Source organism: Clinocottus analis, unplaced genomic scaffold, assembly GCF_023055335.1.
Source record: "Clinocottus analis isolate CAN_PGR_092001 unplaced genomic scaffold, fCliAna1.0.p SCAF_14, whole genome shotgun sequence".
In the NCBI taxonomy this organism is placed as follows: Eukaryota; Metazoa; Chordata; class Actinopteri; order Perciformes; family Cottidae; genus Clinocottus; species Clinocottus analis.
In genome coordinates this window covers 1,182,209-1,192,583 of record NW_027175865.1, presented here as the reverse complement: position 1 = coordinate 1,192,583, position 10,375 = coordinate 1,182,209, and positions in this window count along the sequence as shown.

Genomic DNA, 10,375 nt, shown 5'->3' with positions numbered 1-10,375 from the left:
AACTACACACAAGCCGCTCTGATGCTTTTGTTATTCTACTTAAATTAAGCAGATACACTTCTGAATATACAAGAAAAAACTAAAACACAAAAAGATGTACATATTTAAATATTGCTTGAGTGCAATGGTTGGCCACGAAAATGCAAAAAAGAAGCATGTCAGGTGTCATGGATGAGCTTTTACGCGCGGTGAAACCAGGCAGACAGCGATGGATGAAGACGTTTGAAACTAGAAATAAATAAATACAAAATACCCCTAAAAACGCACAAAAACATCACAACTAGAGCAGCAGAGGCCGTCTTACCTGCCCGGACCACGGTCGGTAGGCACACGACGACGAGCGCCACGGCGACCAGGGCGAAGGATGAGAAGTCCGTGCGCCAGGGTCGCCGTTTCTTCCGGAAGGGACAGTCTCCAGTATCCATAGTGTCGCGGTAGTTCGCCGGCGTGGTGGAGCTGAGGATGTAGGAGGCGGTGGAAGTTATCCTCTGCAGGAAAAAGCCCAGCCGACGACGACAGGGACCCGACTGAAGCTGCTGCGAGGCAACGGACACACAAAGGCACGCCTCTGAGCCGCGACTGCCTCTCTCCTTGACGGGTCACCGACGTCTGTCTGTCTTAATGCAAACACCAGGAACACTGAGAAAAAGAGGGGCCTTTTCGGGGTGAATAAATATATTTTATTTTAACGTTTAACCCCTTTAGTGCTGAAGCCCCATTGAGTCAGACTGGGTTCGAGACCCAAAGTGGAGAGAGCAAGCAGAGAGAGACCTGGAATCACGCTCTCTCTCCCTTCTCTCTCTTTCCCTCTTTACTTACACACTTACTCCCACGGAGAGTGAGAGAGAGAGTGTGTGTGTGGGGGGGGAGAGAGAGAAAGAGTGTGTGTGTGTGTGTGCGTGTGTTGGGGGGGAGGAAGAGAGAGAGTGAATGGCAGAAGAGGGAGAGGGCGTGCGTAATTGCGCACTCGGGCTCCAACATCTGAGAGTGTGAGCTGACTGTTTTAATGATGCCTAAAGCTTTACAAATAGCTCACCTCACACAACAATTGCGTCTTTCTTTTCCACTGAGACAGAGAGAGAGAGAGAGAGAGAGAGAGAGAGAGAGAGAGGAAAAGAAAGAGAGAGAGGAAAAGAGAGAGAGTGTGTTTTCAGTGAAACCGTTTTTCTGTCTGATTCTCTACCTCTGTACCTTCTTTACCTTTTCTTCTTCTTCTCCTTCTTCTTCTACACTTTCTCGTCTTTCATTCTGCGGCAGTGATACTTTGGTGACGTGAGTTCCAGGTGAACGTCCTCTGCAGACAGCGGGCCTCACCGCGCAGTGCACGCTGGGGGAAAGTGAGAGTCCGGCCGGCCAATCAAGCTTCTGTCCGCGCAACTCAACCACGCCCCTTTCCCCACTGCTCTGGTGTGATTGGTCAGCCCCACGTGGACTTGTTTTGCAGCGACAGCTCAGGTGCGCCAGCGAGATGATGGTGTTTAAATATGCAAATAGCTTATTAAATACATTGTGTGAACATGGAACACACTCAGCTTCAACATCTTGTAGATCTCTTTGTACAACTCCATGAATCAAATATGAATGAACAGCCATTTTTGTCACAATATAATATATCATGATATAAGAGAAAACTCCATGTAACACCTCAGTGGCTTCACGGCAGCAGGATGCTGCATGTTCACGCAACATGTGACCCACATGGTGCTCATGTGTGACTGAAAACACTTTCAAATACGCATATTGTATCAGATAAAACAAACTATGGAGTTCTGATTGGTTACTGGACTAAAGCTTTTATCATTTTACACACAATTAATTTATTAAGCTGAAGCGCATCTGTGTATCAGACCATCTCAGAATGTAAAGTTTAAAAAAGGCAATATTTTGAGTTTGGGCTGTTAAACTGAGTGAATGATTCCTATTCTGTCTTTGAGTGTTTATGAAATCAAACCATTATTAAAAGTATTAATTATCGTCTGGACAGTCCTGGCGTGTGTGTCTGAAGCAGACACATCCTGAAAGACGACATCAGACCACAGAGACGTAGACATTCCTCCTCATCATTTTCAAAGAGGGCTTTCATACTTTCACATCTCCACCTGTCCCGAACACTCTGACAGCACCTCGAGCGCGTCAAAGCCGCCGTCTGCCTCGTAAAGGTTGCCATCGCCCTGAAGCCCGAGGTTACTCTTTCAATGCAGACTTCACATCCACAAAGCGCCAATTAAGCGTAATTATCCCTTGATGCTATGACCCCCCTCCACCCCCCCCTTCAATGGGGATGTGTTTGCATTCTGTGGTTTTTCCACGATCACTCACTTTACTGTCGTTCTCTCTTCGTAGAGAAAGAAAAAGGAGCCAGACGTCCTGGTGTCCGTACGGATGGACGACAGCAGATCTTTACCTCAACAAGGACTTCCATCCTGGTGTTTGAAGCAACGATAATGTATTCCTTTGTGTGTCACGGTGCCGGGTGCATGCTTCCTGTTTTATTTTGTAGTTTGTCCTCTGTGTCTATGCACTTCCTGCCCCCGTGTGCCTCGTTCCTGACTGTGCGTCTTGCAGAGCTGCAGGTTTGCAGGCTCATCACTGAATAAAACACATTACAGTGATGACACCTTCACCGTTTGCATCGTGATGTAAAGGTGGACACACTTGAAGGAGATCAGCGTCATTTTGATAACTAAAATCTTTTCTTTTTTTTAACAACGGTTGAACTCTTTGTTGCTGCGTGAGCCTCGGCGGTCTGGAGCCTCTCCAACGTTTCTGCTGCTACTTTTTCCTTTTGAATACGTTGTGTAATTGTATTTATTTTCGGACCCGTGTTCTTAAAACATGCCCGTCCCCGGGAACACATCTGTCTGTGTGTGTCTGTCTGTGTGTGTCTGTGTGCCAAATTCAAGATCAAGAAAAGGAGCAGCATGGCCACGTTCCATCTGTGTGAGTCTTTGTGAGCCTGTGTGAGTCTTTGTGAGTCTGCAGAGAGCAGAGCGCCGTGGTGCCCTCTCATAAGAAACTATAGGGTGAGCCTGGATGTACTTAGACTGAGAGGCAGCGGCTGGCTGCTGCATCCAGCAATTACCCATCAGGCACCAGGGGACACATCGGGCTTATGCAGCTTACATATGAAGAAAAGAAACCACAGGGAGAATATAGAAAATCATAAGGACATATAAGATCTTTGGCTTCTGTTCCTTGTGCTCTGAGGAAAGTTGTAAAAAAAAAGAGACGTCTGTGGTGCATGTTGGCGCTCGACGTCGCATGTGTGTGCACGTACAGTTTTTATCCACTTAAAGTCCAGGATTCATGTTCAAGGACTGTAATCAGCACTTGTGTTGCATTCAGGGTCACTGAGTGTGTGTGTGTGTGTGATATAAGGTTTGTTTCATGGACATTTGTCTGATTCAGTTATTTTAAAGCTACATTATCAGCGATTCTACAACTTTGTGTACCCGATTTTGTTTGTATGTGTATTTCTTTCGGTTTAATAACAACGATCACCATCATCTGCTCTCATGTGGAGGACTTTGTGTCGCATTTTAAGGATTCATTGTGCGATAGAATAATAAATAATTAAGCGCCTATATTGTTATCAATAAAACAAGCGTGATTTAAAGAGCAAAGGAGGAAGTGGGCTCAAATCAGAGCGCTTCAATAGAGAAGTTTAAATGTCTAACGCTCATTGAGCTGTGTGTGTGTGTGTGTGGCTTAGAGGTTCCATGTTGTGGGACGTTCGTGTCTTTTTGAACCACAAAGCAGTGTGTGCTGTACAAATACAGTGAAAGTGTACAAACGCTGAACCTGCAGAGAGCTGCACGCCGCCCGTACTCACAATCTGTCTTAAAAACCAGGCGTTGAGACTTTGGTAGGGCTGTGATGTCACAACTACGCCGTCACAGGTAGAAGGGAACTCTGTGATTTGTCCCCTGCGAACAAGTGAATCAACCACATGAAGTCGAGCGAGTAAAATCAGCCGAAAAAGTGTTTGTGTGAACGCACCAAAACCACCGAGACCAGATATGCTAGCGCTAGCTGGTTAGCGCTAGCTGGTTAGCACGCTGGCGTCAGTAGATATCTCGTTGACCCAAAACACAGCGAGAACTCTTCACGTCGTTGGCTCAAACGTTGGCTCACGTTTTGCAGATCGGACACGTTGTGCTTTTCGCAAGGTGGAAGAATTCGGCTTCAAAATGTTGTCTGGTGCAGGTTTGGTGTCCGTTCGGCCTCGAGGGCCCACACCCTGAACCGAAGCAACAGAGCCGCCCTGCCTCAGCAACACTATAATCCACTCAAAACTGCTGAGCATCCGCATGATGAAGGCTACCACAAATTCCCTAAAAAAAGGACAGGAATTGCACGTATGCCTCCGCCAGCAGCGTGAGTTCATCATCCTCAAACAAACCGGGCGACCGCTTCGCCGAGAGGTGAGGCCGCGCAAATGTTTCCGACGAGGGTGAAACATCCCGACATCAAGAGGCAGGTGCTGCCACTCGTCCGACACACCGGGTCAACGTGAACCCTTCAATTACACCATTAAGCTTCACCGTCAGCCGCGTTGGAATTAATAACGCCTTATAATTTGCTGGGCGGTAATTTCAGGGTTGTGAGAAAACCAAAAGGCCACGAGGTTTTCCCTTGCAAGGAAGCTGCATGAGCCGTGTGCCACCCACCAAAGAAACCTCCTCTCTCGACACTCCGGCCGGAGCGACGGCACTAAAGGAGCCGGCCGCGCAAGTCAAAGGCTTCTTCGGAGCGCCGCCTGGCGCGGCGACATCTGTCAATGCAAGCCAGAGAGACTTCTGGGACGAGACGAGGCCCGAGACGAAGGGGCGTCGGCTGAAGGACGGCGAGAGATGGAGAACGGACCCGGCGAGTGCCTGTGGGCAGCTCTCCCTCGCCGAGCGCTATTTCCAAAAGGAGAAGCTTGTAATTACAATAAAAGCGGCCGTATTATATTGCCGACTTCCTCGGAAAGTCTGTATTTTACTGGGCAGGGCTGCAAACGCACACACATGCGCGCACACACACAAACACACACCCTCTGCTAGCCACAACACCCCCTGAAATAGATCCGCAGCAGGGGCTCGCCTTGGGAGGAACACGGAGAAAGGGAGTGGACTTGATGCTCTGGATGCTAACAGCGGGGGTCAAAGAGTGTGTGTGTGTGTGTGTGTGTGTGTGTGTGTGTGCCATGAGTACACACTCAGCTCTGGTGGAGGTGAGCGGAGTCAGGTAACAAAAAAAAGGAGACAAAAAACAAATGGGAAGTTAGAAAGAGAGAGGGCCAGTGATTTGAGGATCTGACCACTGAACACACCCAGCTAACCACAGGCCTCGAAATAGGCGAGGAGGGAGGAGGGAGGAAAGAGAACGAGGTGACTAAGGGGCAGCGCGAGGGAGCGGGCACACCAGGGTACACCTAAGTGGGCGTGTGCTTGTGTGTGGGGTGATGTACCGCGGTGTGTTTGTGCGACAGAGGGACAGTTTGTACACCAGCACGCAAGCAGGTTATGAAAAAAAATGCCCAAAAAATGTTGCTTCTCTCAGCATTTTTCCGAGTGGACGTGCTTCATTAGTGGCCTCCTCACCCTTTGACATTAAAAATAGCACGAGGTGAACTCCAGGATTAGCCGAGTTCAGCACAATTACTCACCGTTAGAAGGTAATTTGCCCAGATGGCGCGTAACGGCTGGATCATGAGACGGACCGGTGAGAATACGCTACACTGATCACATCTATGAGGAGCAGGTCCCATGTACACTTTATTTATTTGTAAATCACCACAAGATCCTTATCTAACCAACGCTGAAATACCGAGGAGATTGTACCAGGCCGTGGCCACGAGAAACAGGAAATGCCCATTTTTGGTTTGTCGTGGATGCCAATCGATATCGCTAAGCCGAACACACAACATCGGGATCTGCATCTGAATACCAAGATGGCGGAGAGAGATAGCAGCTCGAATGAAGGTTTGGGGGGAGGGAAAAAAGGGGGAGGAGGGGTGAGGAGGGATGGGGGTCCATGGAAAGGTACAGGAAGAAAAAATCACAGGAATGAATAGAGAGAGAGGAGAGGTGAGGATGGGTGGGTGGGCAGAGAGCTGGTGGTGGAGGTGGTGGTGGTGGGTGGAGGGGGGGGGCACAGGCATGCAGAGGGTGAGAGGGAATGAATGAGGGCCATTGATAAAGAAGGAGGGAGAAAGAGAGAGAGAGCAGAAGGGAGGGAGGTGGGATCAAACGGTATTTACACACGGAGATTCCAGAAGAAGAAGAAGAAGGTGGGGAGGGAAACGCTGGACGGACAGAAAGCGTCTGACCTACTGACTCAAACGCAGGGCGGAGCCTCGGCGGCGCTGCTTTTTCCAGCGAGTGAAGTCAGCTCAACAGCTGTTGACTCGCAACACACACACACACACACACACACACACACACACACACGTGCAGAGGTTACCTTGGTTTTAAAAAAAAAGGTGGCGTGGAAGTCGCGAATGAAAAGGAAGGAAACACTCTTTTAGTGTTGTTGTACAGCGTGTCTATTGATCAAGACAAAATCAATACAGCACAGTATCGCGATATTTTGCGTGGCGATATTGTATCGATACACGGAAGCCGAGTATCGATCTTTTATTTAATCAATTCTAAATGTTTTGGTCTCTATAAAAGTAAAATAAATACATTTTTTCGTTGACAAAGTTTTCCTTTGGGGACAATTTGCAGTTGAAAACAAGTTAATAAATCGCAATACTCAATGTATCGCGATATCGCGATAATATCGTATCGGGACAATATTGTATCGTGACAGGGAAAACGTCTGGAGACAAAATCGGGTTAAAAAAATGGAAACCGCCGCCGGGACTAAAGATCTTCTCAGTCGCTCGGTGGACCTCTTCGGCGTCCTGAATGAACTTCTGAGTCCTTTAAAAACAGCGAGCAGTGGACGGCTTTCAGAGGACACAATCGCTTTTTGACTTGATCCCTGGATGTCTTTTCCAGAGCGACTTCTGTAGTGAGTCCAGGGGTCAGGCCAACACAGTGAACTCTGGTCTGATATATATTTAAAAAGGCGAACTCCTCTGGAGCGGTGGAGGCTCCTTCTCAGAGACCCCCGGCAGCCGACGGAGGGACTCCTCCTCAGCCCGAGGTCAACGAGGAATGCACCGGTTGGAGAGGGAGGGAATGTACCACAGGGGTGTTGAGGGAAAGGAGGGATGGAGGGGTGGTGGAGGGAAAACACAGAGGAGAGGAGGGGGGGGAACAGAGGGGTCTTTTGTGAGACAGGAAGCTGCTGAGACCCGGACCCTCCAGCTCTGGGTACAGTAGCAGAGTCGAGAGAGAAGGATGTGAGAACGATGCGAGTGAGAGGGATGGAGGAGAGAGAGAGAGAGGGGGATGGAGGAGAGAGAGAGAGAGAGAGAGAGAGAGAGACATGAAGAAGACACCTGGTTAGGTGAGAGATGGAGTGAGGTAATACGGCGTGGAAGAGGAAAGAGAATAAATGCCACCTAAATATATTTTTCCCCAATAAGCAGTTGTTGGGCGATTGATGCTGGAGCCTTTAGAAGTAGAAGTATCACCTCCGTAATGCTTTCCGTACGGGGAAACACAAACTACCGGTCCAAATGTCATGAAACTCTGTACCAAAGGGCCTCGTGGAGTCAGTGCACGTCTGGTTAGTGAAGCTACTGTGTTCAAACTTTGTGGAAAAGAGACATTTCAATATAGTCGAGTAGCATCGCTTTAGTGAAACACACCCGATCAGCAAACATGCTGTAAAGGCTCCATAAAGAATCAGAATATGCAACAAAAACCTCAATAAAACAAAGTCTTGGTCTGTTAGGAAGGCGTTTCAGTCAAAAAACTGTCGTTCGGTTCAAAAATGAGAAAAATTACATATTTTATGCCAAAAGATTATCTTAATGGGGCATGCTGGGAATTAAAATGGGCTTTTTGCACGGTTTCCTCAAGGTTAAAGTGTACGCAAACAACCGGCATGGTCTTATGGTAAAGTGGGCGTGTCTGGAAAAAAGGGCGGGGCCTGTGAATAAAGGCCATCGCAGGTTTTTCCCCTCGCCAAAATGTAGCCCTTCAACTCCAGAGCGTGTTTCAGGCTCCTCCCCCTCACGAGTATCTCGACTCAGTAATATCACGCTGTCAAACGCCTAATTCATAGAAAGAGGAAGCAGCAATCGGCTCCTTGTCCTTGACTTAACGTTTAAAGTGAAATGCAGAATTCACCATAAGACGTGGGTGTGGCCGGCAGCATGGGTGTCCTCCTGAAACATCGCTGTGAGCACATCTCAGTCTCACTAATCTCCCACGTTTCCCTTGATTAGAAAGCAAGAACCCTCCGGAGCAGAATGATATGTACTGGTGGGGATCGGTCCTCTGGGTTTTTTTTTCTTCTTCTTCTTCCAGATTTAGCTGGGCTCAGGAGGCGCTCGGTCATCTAAGTGCACCCCTGGCTCACATTTGGTCTGTGTACTCAGAAGCTAGCGTATGATTATATGGAGAGAACACATGGGGGGGGGGGGGGGGGCTGACCAGTAATTTACTTCCCTAAATGTTGTCACGAGTCATTCCAAGAGTTTCTTCCTGGCAGTCTTGGCCTGCGAGAGCGAAGGCGACGAGCTGCACGGACGCCTGGAGACGGGAATGGATATGAAGTGGATGCTAACGTCCGCGCTAAAAGCTGCTTTCACGCTTAGCAGTCACTAGTAAACATGGAAGCGTCGTCTCTGACTCAGTGAGAGCAGCGGCCGCTTTTATGACTTAAATGATGCGACTGCAGTCAGAATTTGCACCTTTTTGTCTTTTATTTTGCTTTTAAAGCAATGAAGCGGATAAAAAAGCGACATTGTTTTTGAAAGCAGCAGGATCTATACCTGTAAACACGGCGGACATCTTGTCCTCCATTTTGGTATTTGACCTTGCAGTGCGTTCAACTATGTACCTTTTAACCAATGCAAAGCCATCAGTGTCTGATTTAATATAAAATATTATATTCTGTTCACGAACTTACTTATATTTGATTGAATGTGTTAAATACAAATATTTAAAGAATTTTTGAATGGATGAAACTCTTGTTTGTGTGTGTGTGTGTGTGTGTGTGTTGAAGTTGAAAGGGAGGAACTGGATCCTGGGTATAAAAAGGTAAACCCCTCTGCGGCGGGGAGAGGGAAGTTTGGGGCAAAGAAACAGGAGCGAGGGAGCGTTTAAGAGCCAGAAGGAGACTGGGGAGAGAGAGACCGAGAGGTTAACAGGAGGATGGAGGGAGTCGGGAGGAGGGAGAGGAACACAGTGTTGTGATGAGGAGGAACGCGAGGAAGATGGGAAATGGAAGAGGGACGGCAGAGACAACGAAGCAAGAAGGAAGCCGACAAATTTATTAACGCTAAATGTTGTGTCGTAGCATTTAGTGAACATCTTTAAGCCGAATAAAATATTGGAAGTCTTATTCTTTTTAAATCCAACACTTGACACGTGTTGCCAACGACTTCCCTGAACCACAACTCACAGCGTGCTCTTGATCTCCTCTGAATATGACTGAACAGGACGTTCATTGTGTGCGGCGCCCTCTGCTGGCGGCCGCTGGACCCGCAGGAGCAGCTCGGGCACCTGCAACACGGAGAGGGGAACACGACAATACTGTACGCACGGCTATGTCCGACTCACAACACGCACTGTGGGCCACAACTGGACCCAAAGGGGAAACTAAAACAGGGGCTTTTAGAAACAGAGAACCACTTTGGGGCCTAAAAAAAAGGGTTTAAGGAACGCTGGTATACAATAAAAGCTGCTTAGAGCCGATTGGTGTACATTTGTCATTACTGCCAGTCCAAAAAAAAACAACAAGTTAAATCCTTTAAATACTCCTGGTTGCCTGAGCGGCTTCAAATATGACTTAAAAATACATTTTAATAACAGCGATTGAAGCTGTTTCAGGAACAGAAATGCTTAGCATCCTGTCATCAATGTGTGGAAATAGGGAGCTGCGCAACAGAGAAATAGAACACACACACAGACACACACATTCCTGTCTTTACATTTAAATATGTGGCAGAGGAAACAGGAGGCTGGTGCTTGGTGACATTTACCTATGAAAATGTCCCGCTGCATCCTTATTGGCCGCGGCGTGCGGTGGGCAGGGCGGCGAGTGGAGGATGTCTGCAAGCCAGCAGAGGAGGAGGAGGAGGAGGAGGAGGAAGAGGGTCGGTTGAAACTCGGGGGACGAGGTCAGCGCTCCCTCTAGAGGCGGAGCGGCGGTAGTGCGACGCCGCCGGCCCGGCCGGCCGGGGCCCCTGCGGTCCTGCTGGACTGAGCTCGCCCTCGTTCCTCCAGGACTCGAGTCCCCGACCTTCCCGACCACATGGACGCCG